General features: G+C 46.5%; 1 protein-coding gene and 1 long non-coding RNA gene across 2 annotated transcripts in view; one reads left to right on the top strand and one right to left on the bottom strand.

Annotated features, from left to right (window-relative positions):
• The window catches only part of LOC104313543 (protein mono-ADP-ribosyltransferase PARP8), a 192644-nt gene that overhangs the window by 99555 nt on the left and 77784 nt on the right, over positions 1–15305 (bottom strand). The gene's annotated exons all lie outside the window — the stretch shown is intronic.
• Positions 1–15305, top strand: part of LOC138683533 (uncharacterized) — a 287545-nt gene that overhangs the window by 254256 nt on the left and 17984 nt on the right. The window lies entirely within an intron of this gene.

The following is a 15305-nucleotide window of genomic DNA, read 5'->3' as shown; positions in this document are numbered from 1 at the left end:
TGATTTTTTTAAGGTTAATGTGCGTCTTCATTTTGCATTAAAAACATTCAACTCTGCAGCATGCTGAAAGCTTTCTGTTGCATAATTCATGTTCTTTCCACTTCTAAATCCTATAAATTGTATGTGTCAACTTGTTGCCGAAAAACTCGGAATAAAGAACTTATCAACACCAATTTAGTGTAGATAAGCAGACACTTCTTTATTGATGGCCGGGTGCGTGGGTGAGTCCTCTCACGAACCACGCACACCTGAACACCAAAATCATACACCTTATATTGTGCTTACTCATACATATTCATTAGATTTCCGGGAAATGTCATGCATATTCATTAGATTTCTGGGAAGTCATTAGCATATGCAAATGTCCTTTACGCATGCACATTGAAGGTCTCTGGTGGTCTTCTAGAGTCCTCTGGCGGTCTTTCATAGTCTTCCTCACTTGTCCGCTTCTTGACCTTCTCTAGGTGATTCTGCGCAGTTTGGTCCTTGGCAGGTAACTAACTGTTTCTTGGCAGATAACTACAAGTTGCTTCATTTGACTCTTCTCAGTTCCCATTAATTTGAAGTTCTGACATCTTATGCATTCTTCTAGGTTATAATATACTCCTACAAATAAACACTATATCCAAATTATCTTAAATCTTAAGCTTGTTATCTAAGTTCTAAATGTTCCTACTAGATGATTTTAACCAATTCCTCCGGCCTTGGTACAGGGCTATACAGAGGATTTCACAACAGCTGTTGGTTGTCGGTTAAATGTGTAAAATGCAATAGATATATAATTTTTGCTAAAATATTTCTTATAATTCTATATTCCTATTAAAATTGAATATGATTAATTCTAACTAATAACAAATCAATAACAAATCAGTAACAAACTTACATATTTAAATAATACATGATATGTGTTCATGTCTGTAGTGAGTTAAGCAGACAGACAAAGGCAGGATGGCACAGTCCTTTTAATAAATTTTGGTATGTATTGTACATTGCTGAAAATTGATTCAGTGGATCTTTCTGAATTACATGAATACAACTTCCATGTAGACTATAAAATAAAACCATGGATGATTTTTTTCTTTTTCAAGGACTTCTGTTAAATGAGGTCTACTTTCACAATCCAATGACTGGAAGAGGCAATCAATACGAAAAAGTAGGTCTCATACTTTCTTCTGTAAGTCAATCTATTACCACACAGCTCTGTCACCTGTTTTTGCACATAATCTATTCTAGCATAATTCATTTTATGTATTGTTTGACTAAGAAGCAAAGATGCCTGTTTCTTCAACAGCTGTAAACGTTCACATAAATTGAAGCAGAAAGAGTGTTTATTACAGCTGACAACAGATTTAGCCACACAACTCTTGATGGCCTCAGTCAAGCCAGAATTAAATCCCATCACTGTGTAAATCCAACATTTTGGGATTTTTCACTTTTATTTATTTTTCAGACATTTGGAATAGGCTGCATTTGTATCTCCTCATCTTGGAGTATTTTCCCTAAAGACTGGGGTATTTAAATCTAATTAATCTACCATGGCATAAAATAACACTATTTTAAATAGGGAAATATTCCAAAATAAGGAAATGTTATATCTCAGTGCAGTCATGTGTGGAGAATTTTGATCTGTGGTGCAAAAAAACCCACAAAAAAAAGCCCCCAAGAAGTTAACTAAGGGCCTGTTCTTACCAAAAACTATCTTCTCGACATTGTATTTGTAACTATGACTTCTTCCTTCTACTACCAAAAGAAGTACTTCAGTCTTATTCTTTTAGACTGACTGCTTGCCACACCTCTTTGCTGCCTCCAGAATTGATGTGTATAGATTGGCTTGACTATTGTTATATAGGATTATCTTCAAATGTGGACTTTTATTCTAAGAAAATAAAAATTTTTCTAGAACTCGGGAATTACTCCATGTTCAAATTTAAAAACTATCTCAATCCAATTTAAAAGCTGCAGCAAAGCAGGGAAATTCAATGTACATATTAAAAAAAAATGTTCTTCATATTGAGGACAGGAACAGGGGCTAGAGAAGTTACAGAATTTCTATCAGTGAAAATATTCAAAACTCAACTGGATAAGCAACCTAATCTAACTTTGAAGCTGGACTTAACTTCGAAGTTGGTTCTGCTTTGAGTGGAGGGTGGACCAGGTAGTCTGCACAGGTCACCCCCCCCCCCCCCCAGAATTACTCTATGCTCCTATGTGCAGAAACCCTATGAAAATGTGTTTCTCTTCCTTCTTCTTCATCATGTGGTATCTGTGACAGCAGCAGCTGTGGCAACATTAAATGGACATTGATGAGAAAAATACATACTGTAGGTCTTGTGAGATGGAACTAAAATGAAAAGGTTCATGAAGATGCAGGTTAGAAATAGTCTCAAACCAGATCCTGTAATGACTGCAAGCAAATTCAGGGTCTGATCCAGAGCCCACTGAATCCAGTAGTGGTCTTGCTACTAAGATGGATATTATCAGAGAGGGGAAAGGAAAGATAAAAATCATATGAAGTAAAATTATTCTGTGATCCCAGTAATAAAAGTTCCCTTACAGAAAAAAAATTGCCACCAAAATCTGATGCCACCACCATCTGAAAAGCATTAATAGAAAATCTATCTGCCAAACCAAAATCAAATGGTAATATGTTGGAAATAATAATGGAATATGATAAGCCTGTGCTGCCACTTCGGAGGAAAGCATTTAAAGGAGATGTGAACCAAAGATTAAAAAACAAAATGCCTGAAAATGGGATATTTACTTCCAAATAAAATAAACCAGTAGTTTTTATTAGAAACATTACTCAGTTTAGGAACTAAACAAACTTAGTTTAGTCCTAGACTCAGCAGAACTATTTGTTTATTATGCTGGGTATGTTTAACTCTTTACACTATTAGCCCCCTCCCCCCAAAAGGAATGTCTAATTGTCGTCTTTCTATCTAAAGTCACATTGCCTCAAACCTTCAAAAGACTGATTAACAAATAAGAAGGAGGTGATAGCTTAAAGATAAAAAACTAAAACATGAAAAGTGTGGTATGCTTGCTATTCAAGGACTTACTTAGATTATGTGTACTCAAGGTAAAGCTTATCTAAGTTAAGACTTCGCTTACAATAGAGGATGCTTAAGGAGTGTTTGGATAATAGTCAAGGCACCAGATAACGGACATTTCAGAGTCACAGACTTGCTAATTAAGGACATACATACGAGGGGTTGGCAAGAGAAACAAAGACCCTGGTGTCCTCAGATGAGGCATGACCATAAAAGGACAAAAGGAGTAGGGGTATTCTTCCCCAAACGACCACTGAAGACCACCAGCAGGCATAGAAGACTCTGGGATGCTTGCTCAACATAATGAATATGCAATAGTTAGGTGGAACATATGTATTAGATAGGCGTGGTGTTTTAACTGTAGTGTGTAAGTATGGACTGAAAAACCTCACTAGGCGGTGCTCAATTTGTGGAAATTTTCCACCTTGCACCCTGTGCAGAATAAAGCAATGTCTCCTCTCTAAACATACTTTGTGTGTTCTGGGAGTTACTTTCTGATCAAGTACCGTTGGCATCTCTGTGCTGCCCTCTCTTCAGTGTCCCCAGATCAGTGTACTCTCAGAAGTATTAGTGAAGTATTATGCCAGAGAAAGCTCTTGTGGGAACAGCCCTTTAGATAGGCCACTCCTCTCACACATATTTAAACTCATATTCAGGGAGAATAAATGGATTGTTTGAGGCCCCAGAATGAGGTGGTGGTGAAGTATTTAAGCCACCTTAAAAAGGCCACAAAAGTCTTGTGAAACAGGATACCCTTTGTATAAACAAGGCATACCTTGCTAACAACTGTGCCCCTGAAGAAGAACTAAAAGACTGATAAGGAGGGAACATCCTACCCCAGGAGGCACCAAAAGTTGAAAAATTGCTAATAGGCATGATGTCAGCAAAGATATTCCCTAACTGGGTGTTTTGGGTTTGTGTGGCAGGGTTTTGGTAGCAGGGGAGGGGCTGCAGGGGTGGCTCCTGTGAGAAGCTGCCAGAAGCTCCCCTGGCTCCAAGTCGGACCCGCCTCTGGCCCAGGCCGAGCCAATCAGTGACGGTGGTGGCGCCTCTGGGAGAACAGATTTCAGAAGGGGAACCTGCAGTAGGGGGGGAGATTGGAATGTGAGAGGAACCCCTCTGCGGATACCGAGGGCAGGGAAGAAGGAGGGGGAGGAGGGAATGCCCCTGCAGCCCGTGGTGAGACGGCAGGCTGTCCCCCCCCCCAGCCCATGGAGGGGAGTGGGGGAGCAGAGGCCTCCGAAGATGGCCGTGACTCCATGGGAAAGCCCGCGCTGGAGGAGCCTGTGACTGAAGATCGGCCCGTAGTAAGGACCCACGCCAGGGAAGTTCCTGAAGGCCTGCCTCCTGTGGGAGGGACCCCATGATGGAGCAGGGGAAGAGTGAGGAGTCCTTCCCCTGATAAGGAGCGGCAGAGACAGCGTGATGAACTGACCCCAACCCCCATTCCCCGTCCCCCTGTACTGCTGGGGGGGGGGGGAGGAGGTAGAGAAAACCGGGAGTGGACTTGAGGCGGGAAGGAGGGAGGGGTGGGGGGAAGGTGTTCTAAGATTTGGTCTTATTTCTCATTATCCTTGTTTTCATTTGATTGGTAGTAAATTAAATTGATTTTGGTTTTTCCCCAAGTTGAGCCAGTTTTTTGCCTGTGACCATAAGTGGTGAGTGATCCCTCCCTGTCCTTGTCTTGACCCACGAGCTTTTCTTTATATTTTCTCCTCATCCCACCGGGGGGGGGAGGAATGAGTGAGTGGCCTCATGGTGCTTTGTTGCCGGCTGGGCTTAAACCATGACAACTTCGTACTGCTTGAAAAAATATTAACGTGTAGAGCTCCAGCCTTAGCTTAGTGTGGTGGGTTGACCTTGGCTGGACACCAGGTGCCCACCAAGCTGCTCTATCACTCCCCCTCCTCAGCTGGACAGGGGAGAGAAAATATAAGAAAAGGCTCATGGGTTGAGATAAGGACAGGGAGATCACTCAGCAATTACCATCATGGGCAGAACAGACTTGACTTGAGGAAACTAATTTAATTTATCACCAATCAAATCAGAGTAGGATAATGAGAAATAAAACCAAATCTTAAAACACCTTCCCCCCACCCCTCCCTTCTTCCTGGGCTCAACTTCACTCCTGATTTTCTCTACCTCCCCCCAAGCAGCACAGGGGGATGGGGAATGGGGGTTGTGGTCAGTTCATCACATGTTGTCTCTGCTGTTCCTTCCTCCTCACACTATTCCCCTGCTCCATCATGGGGTCCCTCCCACAGGAGACAGTCCTCCATGAACTTCTCCAACGTGGGCCCTTCCAATGGGCTGCAGTTCTTCACAAACTGCTCCAGCATGGGTCCTTTCCATGAGGTGCAGTCCTTTGGGAATGGACTGCTCCAGTGTGGGTCCCCCACGGGGTCACGAGTCCTGCCAGCAAACCTGTTCCAGCATGGGCTCTTCTCTAGGGGGTCACAGGTCCTGCCAGGAGCCTGCTCCAGTGCAGGCTTCCCATGGGGTCACAGCCTCCTTCAGGCACCCACCTGCTCCACCGTGGACCTCCATGGGCTGCAGGAGGACAGCCTGCCTCACCATCATCTTCACCACAGGCTGCAAGGGAATCTCTGCTCCGGCACCTGGAGCACCTCCTCCCCCTCCTTCTTCACTGCTCTGGGTGTCTGCCAGGTTGTTTCTCTCATATTCTCACTCTTCTCTTCTAGGTGCAGTTGCTGTTGTGCAGCATCTGTTTTTCCTTTCTTAAATATGTTATCACAGAGGCACTACCACCATCACTGATTGGCTCAGCTTTGGCCAGCGCCAGGTCCGTCATGGAGCCGGCTGGTACTGGCTCTATTGTACATGGGGGCAGCTTCTGGCATCTTCTCACAGAAGCCACCTGTGCAGCCCCACCGCACCGCAACCTTGCCACGCAAACCCAGTACACTTAGTAACAATTCTATTTACAGGGCATTTGTTGCAAGCTTTTTCTAATGTGTTTTAACCATATCTGTCCCTTCTTCAGAGAAATTATCCTGCAAAGTTCTATCATCTGCCTTTGAGAACTAATTTGTAAACTAGATGGGGATCTGTGGTAGGTTGACCCTGGCTGCACACCAGGTGCCCACCAAAGCTGTTCTATCACTCCCCCTCCTCAGCTGGACAGGGGAGAGAAAATATAACAAAGAACTTGTGGGTTGAGATAAGGACAGGAGAGATCACTCACCAATTACTGTCATGGGCAAAACAGACTCAGCTTGGGGAAAATTAACTCAATTTATTACAAATCAACCAGAGTAAGGTAATGAGAAAAAAAAAAAAAAATCTCAGAACACCTTCCCTCCACCCCTCCCTTCTTCCCAGGTACAACTTCACTCCCGGATTCTCTACCAACCCCCCCAGTGGCGCAGGAGGATGGGGAATGGGGTTTACGGTCATTTCATCACACATTATTTTCTGCCGCTTCATCATCCTCAGGGGGAGGACTCCTCACACTCTTCCCCTGCTCCAGCATGGGGTCCCTCCCACGGGAGACAGTCCTCCACGAACTTCTCCAACGTGGGTCCTTCCCACGGGCTGCAGTTCTTCACGAACTGCTCCAGCATGGGTCCTTTCCACAGCATGCAGTCCTTCAGGAACAGACTGCTCCAGCGTGGGTCCCCTGCGGGGTCACAAGTCCTGCCAGAAAACCTGCTGCAGCACGGGCTCCCCTCCATGGGGTCACAGGTCCAGCCAGGAGCCCGCTCCAGTGCAGACTCTCCATGGGGTCACAGTCTCCTTTGGGTGCATCCACCTGCTCCGGTGTGGGGTCCTCCACGGGCTGCAGGTGGATATCTGCTCCACCGTGGACCTCCATGGGCTGCAGGGGGACAGCCTGCCTCACCATGGGCTTCACCACAGGCTGCAGGGGAATCTCTGCTCCGGCGCCTGGAGCACCTCCTCCCCCTCCTTCTTCACTGACCTTGGGGTCTGCAGGGTTGGTTCTCTTACATGTTCTCACTCCTCTCTCCAGCTGCCATTTCTGTCCCAGCAACTTTTTTCCTTCTTAAAAATGTTATCACAGAGGCGCTACCACTATTGCTGATTGGCTCGGCCTTGGCCAGCGGTGGGTCCGTCTTAGAGCCGGCTGGTATTGGCTCTGTTGGACACAGGGGAAGCTTCCAGCAACTTCTTACAGAAGCCACCTGTCGTGGTTTCAGCCCAGCCGGTAACAAAGGACCACGCGGCCGCTCGCTCACTCCTCCCGCCCCCCTCCGGTGGGATGGGGGGAAGACGGAGGAGAGGGAAAAAAAAAACCAAACCTGGAGCCTCGAGGGTTGAGATAAAGGCAGTTTACTGGAACAACACAAAGAAATTGCAACAACAACAACGGTACTAATGAAAAAGTATACAAAAAGAGTGATGCACAGTGCAACTGCTCACCACCCGGGACCCGACGCTCTGCCACTTCCCCCACCGAAAAGAAGAGCCCACCCCCCGGCCCGCTCCCCCTTTATATACTGAGCATGATGTCACATGGTATGGAATAGCTCCTTGGCCAGTTCAGGTCAGCTGCCCCGGCTATGCCCCCCACCTCCCAGGTTCCTGTAAAAATTAACTCTATCCCAGCTGAACCCAGGACATTATCCACCCCTTATTCTATACCATCTACATCATGCCCAGATCTTACATTTTCCAATCGACCACTACCACTTCCTTGTCTTATATATATAAGTATATGGACTTGCGTCCGTCCCCGTCGTCCCCCCGCACACACACACACACGCGAATGGTATTCCTTTAGCGTATGGGCTATTCCTCTAATGTGTCCATTGATTTTATTTAGTCCATTACTTTGGGGCTCCATCTGTTGTAACAGTTCTTCAGGATAAGAGAGATGGTGTGAGATGGTGGGTTGTTGTATGCTGCCTCTGGAACTTGTGGCTGGTACATTTGGTGCAACTCACGCCCTTAGTCTGCAGGTCGAGGATGTTGATCTTGAGGAAATTGCTGGGTGTCAGTTCAAGTTCTGTCGCTGTTGTACTTGGCTTAGTTTCAAAGTCCATCCCGCAGTCATTTGGGTAATTCTTACAGTAATACCCTTGATATGGCATATAGACACTATAGATACAATGACATGCATTGGCAGGGTATTTAGCAGTTAGGTATCATACAGCCCAATTCACTGGCTATTCTCTCCCAAAATCAAATCTCCCTGAGGTACACATCGAACTTCCCCATCCTTCTGCATCACCCACCAGGTGTACCCAGGTCCCTGAGCAAAAACCACCCCTTGAATGGGTTTGCCTCTGCTTGAGGGAGGACTAACCCAGACTGTCTTTCCTAACATACTCCTCATGCGCACTACAGGGACTTTATCGCCTTCTACAGTATGTGGAAGTCTTGGTTGGGCGGGGCCAGCCCGATTGGCGGATCCTCTAGTATTAACTAACCAGGTGGCTTTTGTTAAATGTGTATCCCAATGTTTGAAAGTCCCACCCCCCATCGCTCTCAATGTAGTTTTCAGCAGTCCGTTGTATCGTTCGATTTTTCCGGAGGCCGGTGCGTGATAAGGGATGTGATATACCCACTCAATGCCGTGTTCTTTGGCCCAGGTATCTACGAGGTTGTTTCGGAAGTGAGTCCCGTTGTCCGACTCGATTCTTTCTGGGGTGCCGTGTTGCCATAAAATTTTCTCTTCAAGGCCCAGAATAGTGTTCTGGGCAGTGGCATGGGACACAGGGTATGTTTCCAGCCATCCAGTGGTTGCTTCCACCATTGTAAGCACATGGCACTTGCCTTGGCGTGTTCGTGGGAGTGTGATATAGTCAATCTGCCAGGCCTCCCACTGTTTATATTTCAGCCATCGCCCCCCATGCGACAGGGGTTTTTGCCGCTTGGCTTGCTTAATTGCGGCACATGTTTCACATTCGTGGATGACCTGTGCGATAGTGTCCATGGTCAAGTCCACCCCTCGATCTCGAGCCCATCTATATGTTGCATCTCTCCCCTGATGGCCTGAGGTATCGTGGGCCCACCGAGCCATAAATAGCTCACCCCTACGTTGCCAGTCCAGGTCCACCTGAGACACTTCAATCTTGGCGGCCTGATCTGCCTGCTGATTGTTTTGATGTTCTTCAGTGGCCCGACTCTTGGGTACATGAGCATCTACATGACGTACTTTTACCACTAGCTTCTCTATCCGAACAGCGATATCTTGCCACAGTGCGGCAGCCCAAATGGGTTTACCTCTGCGTTGCCAGTTGCCCTTCTTCCATTGCTGTAGCCACCCCCATAGGGCATTTGCCACCATCCATGAGTCAGTATAGAGATAGAGCACTGGCCACTTTTCTCTTTCAGCAATATCTAATGCTAGCTGGATGGCTTTCACCTCCGCAAACTGACTCGATTCACCTTCTCCTTCAGCAGTTTCTGCAACTAGTCGTGTAGGACTCCATACAGCAGCCTTCCACCTCCGATGTTTTCCCACGATGCGACAGGACCCATCAGTGAACAGGGCATATTGCCTCTCATTTTCTGGCAGTTTATTATACAGCGGGGCCTCTTCAGCCCGTGTCACCTCCTCCTCTGGCAACATTCCAAAGTCTTTGTCTTCTGGCCAGTCCGTGATCACTTCTAAAATTCCTGGGCGACTGGGGTTTCCTATGCGAGCCCGTTGTGTGATCAGTGCAATCCACTTACTCCACGTGGCATCAGTCGCGTGATGTGTAGAGGAAACTTTCCCTTTGAACATCCAGCCCAGCACTGGCAGTCGGGGTGCTAAGAGGAGCTGTGTTTCAGTACCAACCACTTCTGAAGCGGCTCGAACTCCTTCATATGCTGCCAATATCTCTTTTTCAGTTGGAGTATAGCGAGCCTCGGATCCTCGATATCCCTGACTCCAAAACCCCAGGGGTCGGCCTCGGGTCTCCCCAGGTGCTTTATGCCAGAGGCTCCAGGTAGGGCCATTCTCCCCAGCTGCAGTGTAGAGCACATTTTTAACATCTGGTCCTGTCCGGACTGGCCCAAGAGCTACTGCATGAACAATCTCCCGCTTAATTTGTTCAAAGGCTTGTCGTTGCTCAGGCCCCCATTTAAAATCGTTCTTCTTCCGGGTAACTTGGTAGAGAGGACTTACAATTTGACTGTAATTTGGAATATGCATTCTCCAAAAGCCCACAACACCTAAGAAAGCCTGTGTTTCCTTTTTATTAGTCGGTGAGGACATAGCTGCTATTTTGTTGATCACGTCCGCAGGGATCTGACGACGCCCGTCTTGCCATTTTACTCCTAAGAACTGGATTTCCTGCGCAGGTCCCTTGACCTTACTTTCTTTTATGGCAAAGCCAGCCTTCAAAAGGATTTGGATTATTTTCTTCCCTTTCTCAAAAACTTCTTCTGCCGTGCTGCCCCATATGATGATGTCATCAATATATTGCAGGTGCTCTGGAGCTTCACCTTTTTCTAGTGCAGTCTGGATCAGTCCATGGCAAATGGTGGGGCTGTGTTTCCACCCCTGGGGCAGTCGATTCCAGGTGTACTGGACACCCCTCCAAGTGAAAGCAAACTGTGGCCTGCACTCCACTGCCAAAGGAATGGAGAAAAATGCATTAGCAATGTCAATTGTGGCATACCACTTAGCTGTCTTTGATTCCAGTTCATATTGAAGCTCTAACATATCTGGCACAGCAGCGCTCAGCGGTGGCGTGACTTCATTCAGCCCATGATAATCTACTGTTAGTCTCCAATCCCCATTAGATTTCCGCACGGGCCATATGGGACTATTAAAGGGTGAGTGAGTCTTGCTGATCACTCCTTGGCTCTCCAATTGGCAAATCAGCTTATGGATGGGGATCAGGGAGTCTCGGTTGGTGCGATATTGCCGCCGGTGCACCGTCGTGGTAGCAATTGGCACCTGTTGTTCTTCAACCTTCAGCAACCCCACAACCGAAGGGTCCTGGGAGAGACCAGGCAGGGTAGACAGCTGTTCAATCTCCTCCGTCTCCAATGCAGCTATACCAAAGGCCCAACGGTACCCTTTTGGGTCCTTGAAATACCCCCTTCTGAGATAATCTATAACAAGGATGCACGGGGCCTCTGGGCCAGTTGCAATGGGGTGTTTATGCCACTCATTCCCGGTTAGACTCATTTCGGCTTCCAATACGGTTAGCTCTTGGGATCCCCCTGTCACACCAGAGATACAGATGGGTTCTGCCCCTTTATAACTTGATGGCATTAGGGTACATTGTGCACCAGTGTCTACTAGAGCCTTATATTCCTGTGGGTCTGACGTGCCAGGCCATCGAATCCACACTGTCCAGTAGACTCGGTTGTCCCTCTCCTCCACCTGGCTGGAGGCAGGGCCCCTCTAATCCTGGTTAGAATATCTGTTACCCACTTTTTGCACATGTGAATCAGAAGTCCCTTCAAGAGGATCAGAAATGAGATCGGCCCATCTACTGCGCCCGGGGGACTGCTCACGGGAAACTGGAGCAGCAGTTTTCCAAGAAGAATCTTCTTTTCTGGTTGCTTTTTCTCGCAACTCCCGTACCCGTGAATCCAAGACTGAGGTAGGTTTTCCATCCCACTTCCTCATGTCCTCTCCATGGTCACGCAGGTAAAACCACAGGTTAGCCCGTCGTGTGTACTTTCTCTCTCCTCTCTCTTGGGCAGAGGAACGCTTACTCCCAATAACTGCAATGCGGGCCTGTACAGGTGAGGAGGAGGACATATCTACTTTGAATTGCTGGAACTCTCGGGACAATTCCTCTACAGCTGAGACACAGGCCCGTAGGGAGGAAGAGAGACTTCCTTCATATTGCCGGAGTTGGACAGCCAATTCATCCACCGTTTGTCCATAGCCTTCTTTCCAGGACATTACTGCCAATGAGTTGGCATAGGTTGGTGGTGCACTTCGTAGAAAATTCCGCCACATCGGTTGTGTGCATTGGACTTCATCTGGATCTGTGGGTGACTGCCCATTTTCTGGATCATTATAAATCACCTCCAGCACGGCTAATTCCCTCAGGTACTGGATACCTCTCTCCATGGTGGTCCACTTGCCTTGGTGACATGTAACTTCATCCCTGAAAGGGTATCTTTCCTTTACACCTAACAGAAGTCGCCTCCAGAGGCTGAGGACTTGTGTTTTTCTCCCAATCGCCTTGTCGATACCCCCTTCTCTAGACAGAGATCCCAACTGCTTGGCTTCCTTACCCTCTAATTCCACACTACTGTCCCCATTATCCCAGCATCGGAGCAGCCAGGTAACAATGTGCTCACCTGGGTGGCGGCTAAAATCTTTTCGCATGTCACGCAACTCACTCAGGGATAGAGATCGGGTAATTATTTCAGGTTCTGCCTCTTCCTCCTGTTCTCGCGATGACCCTGGTTCATCTTCATCTCTCACTGAGCGAACTGATTTCTTTGTGTGTTTCTTTTTCTGTACAGGGGCAACTGATACTGGCACAGGTTGGTTCTCTGGTTTAGTGGCAGTATCTGTCACCGGGGTAGGGGCAGCCATGGTACCTGTTGTCGTGGTAGGGGCGGCCACGGTGCACGTTGTCGGGGTTGGGGCAGCCACGGTGCATGTTGTCGGGGTTGGGCCAGCCACGGTGCATGTTGTCGGGGTTGGGGCAGCCACGGTGCATGTTGTCTTGTTTTCCATCTTTTCCCCCTTTTCCCCCTGGGGGTGCTGCATAGTATCAAGCAGGGTTTGGTAGATACCGGCCAGGGCCCAGCACAGTGTAGTGAGTTGTGTGTCTCTGGGATAGCCACAGCATTTTCCTTTCAAAAATTCTATCACTTCATGAGGGTTCTGTAGTTGTTCGGGAGTGAACTTCCAAGTCACTGGAGGTGAGAAGTTCTCTAGATACCTGCCCACATCCTCCCACACGCCGTGCCACCCATGAATATCCAGCTTTGGGACAGATCTCTGGGTGGTACTCTTAAAGAGCCTCTTTGTAGCCCTAGACAAGACCTGAAACATAGTCAGGAGGCATAGCACTAACAGCACACAGGCTTGCGCATCCCAAGGATATTCAAAATTCTCGAAAACTGTTGTAATTAGTTGGAAAGAGAAAAGGGAGGGGAACGGATGGGGGGAAGTATCCCCCCCTGACTTCCCCATGGGTTGGGTGTAATTACCAATAAAATCCGACAGAAGGTGCCCAAAGTCTGGAAATGATATCACTGCCTCATACAGATAACAGCTTAACCTCATGACCAGTGATGTAATCATTTCACAAGTCGACATTGCCCAGTACAGCAAAATGATAATCCCAATCACTCTCCCAGAGATGAGATACGCAACTACAGGCAATACATAAAGCATATAAGAACTTACAAAACGCCACCATGTAAACAGCTGAATCAACATTGTGACTAACATCTATTTATCTAGTATAAGAAATGCGTATGACAAATTTGTTTCAACACGCTCTGGCCAGATCTGTCGTTATCTCAACCCTTCGTGCCCCACGTTGGGCGCCAAAAAGGACTGTCGTGGTTTCAGCCCAGCCGGTAACAAAGGACCACGCGGCCGCTCGCTCACTCCTCCCGCCCCCCTCCGGTGGGATGGGGGGAAGACGGAGGAGAGGGAAAAAAAAAACCAAACCTGGAGCCTCGAGGGTTGAGATAAAGGCAGTTTACTGGAACAACACAAAGAAATTGCAACAACAACAACGGTACTAATGAAAAAGTATACAAAAAGAGTGATGCACAGTGCAACTGCTCACCACCCGGGACCCGACGCTCTGCCACTTCCCCCACCGAAAAGAAGAGCCCACCCCCCGGCCCGCTCCCCCTTTATATACTGAGCATGATGTCACATGGTATGGAATAGCTCCTTGGCCAGTTCAGGTCAGCTGCCCCGGCTATGCCCCCCACCTCCCAGGTTCCTGTAAAAATTAACTCTATCCCAGCTGAACCCAGGACACCACCCCTGTAACCCCCCCCCCCCCGCTACCAAAACCTTGCCACACAAAGCCAATACAGGATCCACAACATAATTGCTATTTTTTCAGATGAATCTGTCCCATTTTGACACAGAAGAAGCAGATTCACCTGCATTTACCATTGTTATAATTTCTCAAAGCTAGTTAAAAAGGAGTCCAGAGTCCAAACTGAGTATACTACCAGACAAAATATTACCCCAAAATGTAAACTCTTGGGCAAAGAGAAAAATCCATGAAAACTGAAAAAGGCAGCAAAGCTACTAAGAAAATTAACTCTATACCAGCTGCAACCAGGACAAAAGGTTACTGCAACAAAGCATGTTCATAAAAACAAGAAGTACCAGCTTCATCTCTTTACATCAATCTCTAAGATTGTTTCTTGTGCCTTGAACTGCAGTTTTTACCCATCACAGTATAAACCCCAGAATCGGACATGCATCCTGAAGCCACAACAGTGACGCTGGAGTGTATGACATCTTCCCATCAAACTCACATTATCTCAACTCTATGCTACCTGTAGTTTCTGTCCAGAAAATAAATCCTTTAAGCTGAATATCCAGCTGTTTTGCACAGCAGGAACAGCATGAAGCATCTGTTGCAAGTCTAAGATTTATGCCTATGGAATGGTTATGATGATTCAACCAGCTCCATCCCATGGCAACAGCTGACTTACTTACTGCCTTAAGTGTGGAAATTGTGATCTAGTTTCTATTCCAGTTTTAGCTGTCTCTGCTAGAGCCAGAGCTCCATGTGCTAATGTTGTAGCTCACAAACTTGCTGAAGAAATGAAACAAGATTTTTTTGTCATGTGGAATCTTATGATAGTCTAATGCCAATCTATAACAAGATATAAAAAGAGAGTAAATAAGCATCACTGCTCACAGATTATTAATTTCATACTAAGAATCACACGAGTTAGAAATATGGAAGATAGGACATGACATGGTTCTGAAAATAAAAGTTTGCATAAGGCTTTTAAAAATACAAATAAATATACATGCTTTTTGCTCTTTCACACAGTGAAATAACTATTGAAGCAGAGGACTTGTGCTTTTTTTTAAACAGTGAAATAAAACCTGATGTAATTAAATAAAATAACAATTACTGAAAAACAACCTTCTTATCTTCTGGAAATGAGAATTAGAAGTCTCCACAAATAAGACAAAAATTAAAAGGAGGTGGACATAAGTTTTCATGCATGTATTATCACAGCTATGGAAAAAGTGACTTAATCAAGGGCAGCAAGAATATTCTCACTATATTAAAATTTATTTTCTTTTCTTTTACAGAATTTAGAACTTGAATTAAATCCCACTGAAGTCCAAGGGAGTCTTTAGTACTT

This window comes from Haliaeetus albicilla, chromosome W, assembly GCF_947461875.1.
Source record: "Haliaeetus albicilla chromosome W, bHalAlb1.1, whole genome shotgun sequence".
NCBI classification, from domain to species: Eukaryota; Metazoa; Chordata; class Aves; order Accipitriformes; family Accipitridae; genus Haliaeetus; species Haliaeetus albicilla.
The sequence above is the reverse complement of the archived record's forward strand: the minus strand, read 5'-3'. Positions and strand labels throughout refer to the sequence as shown.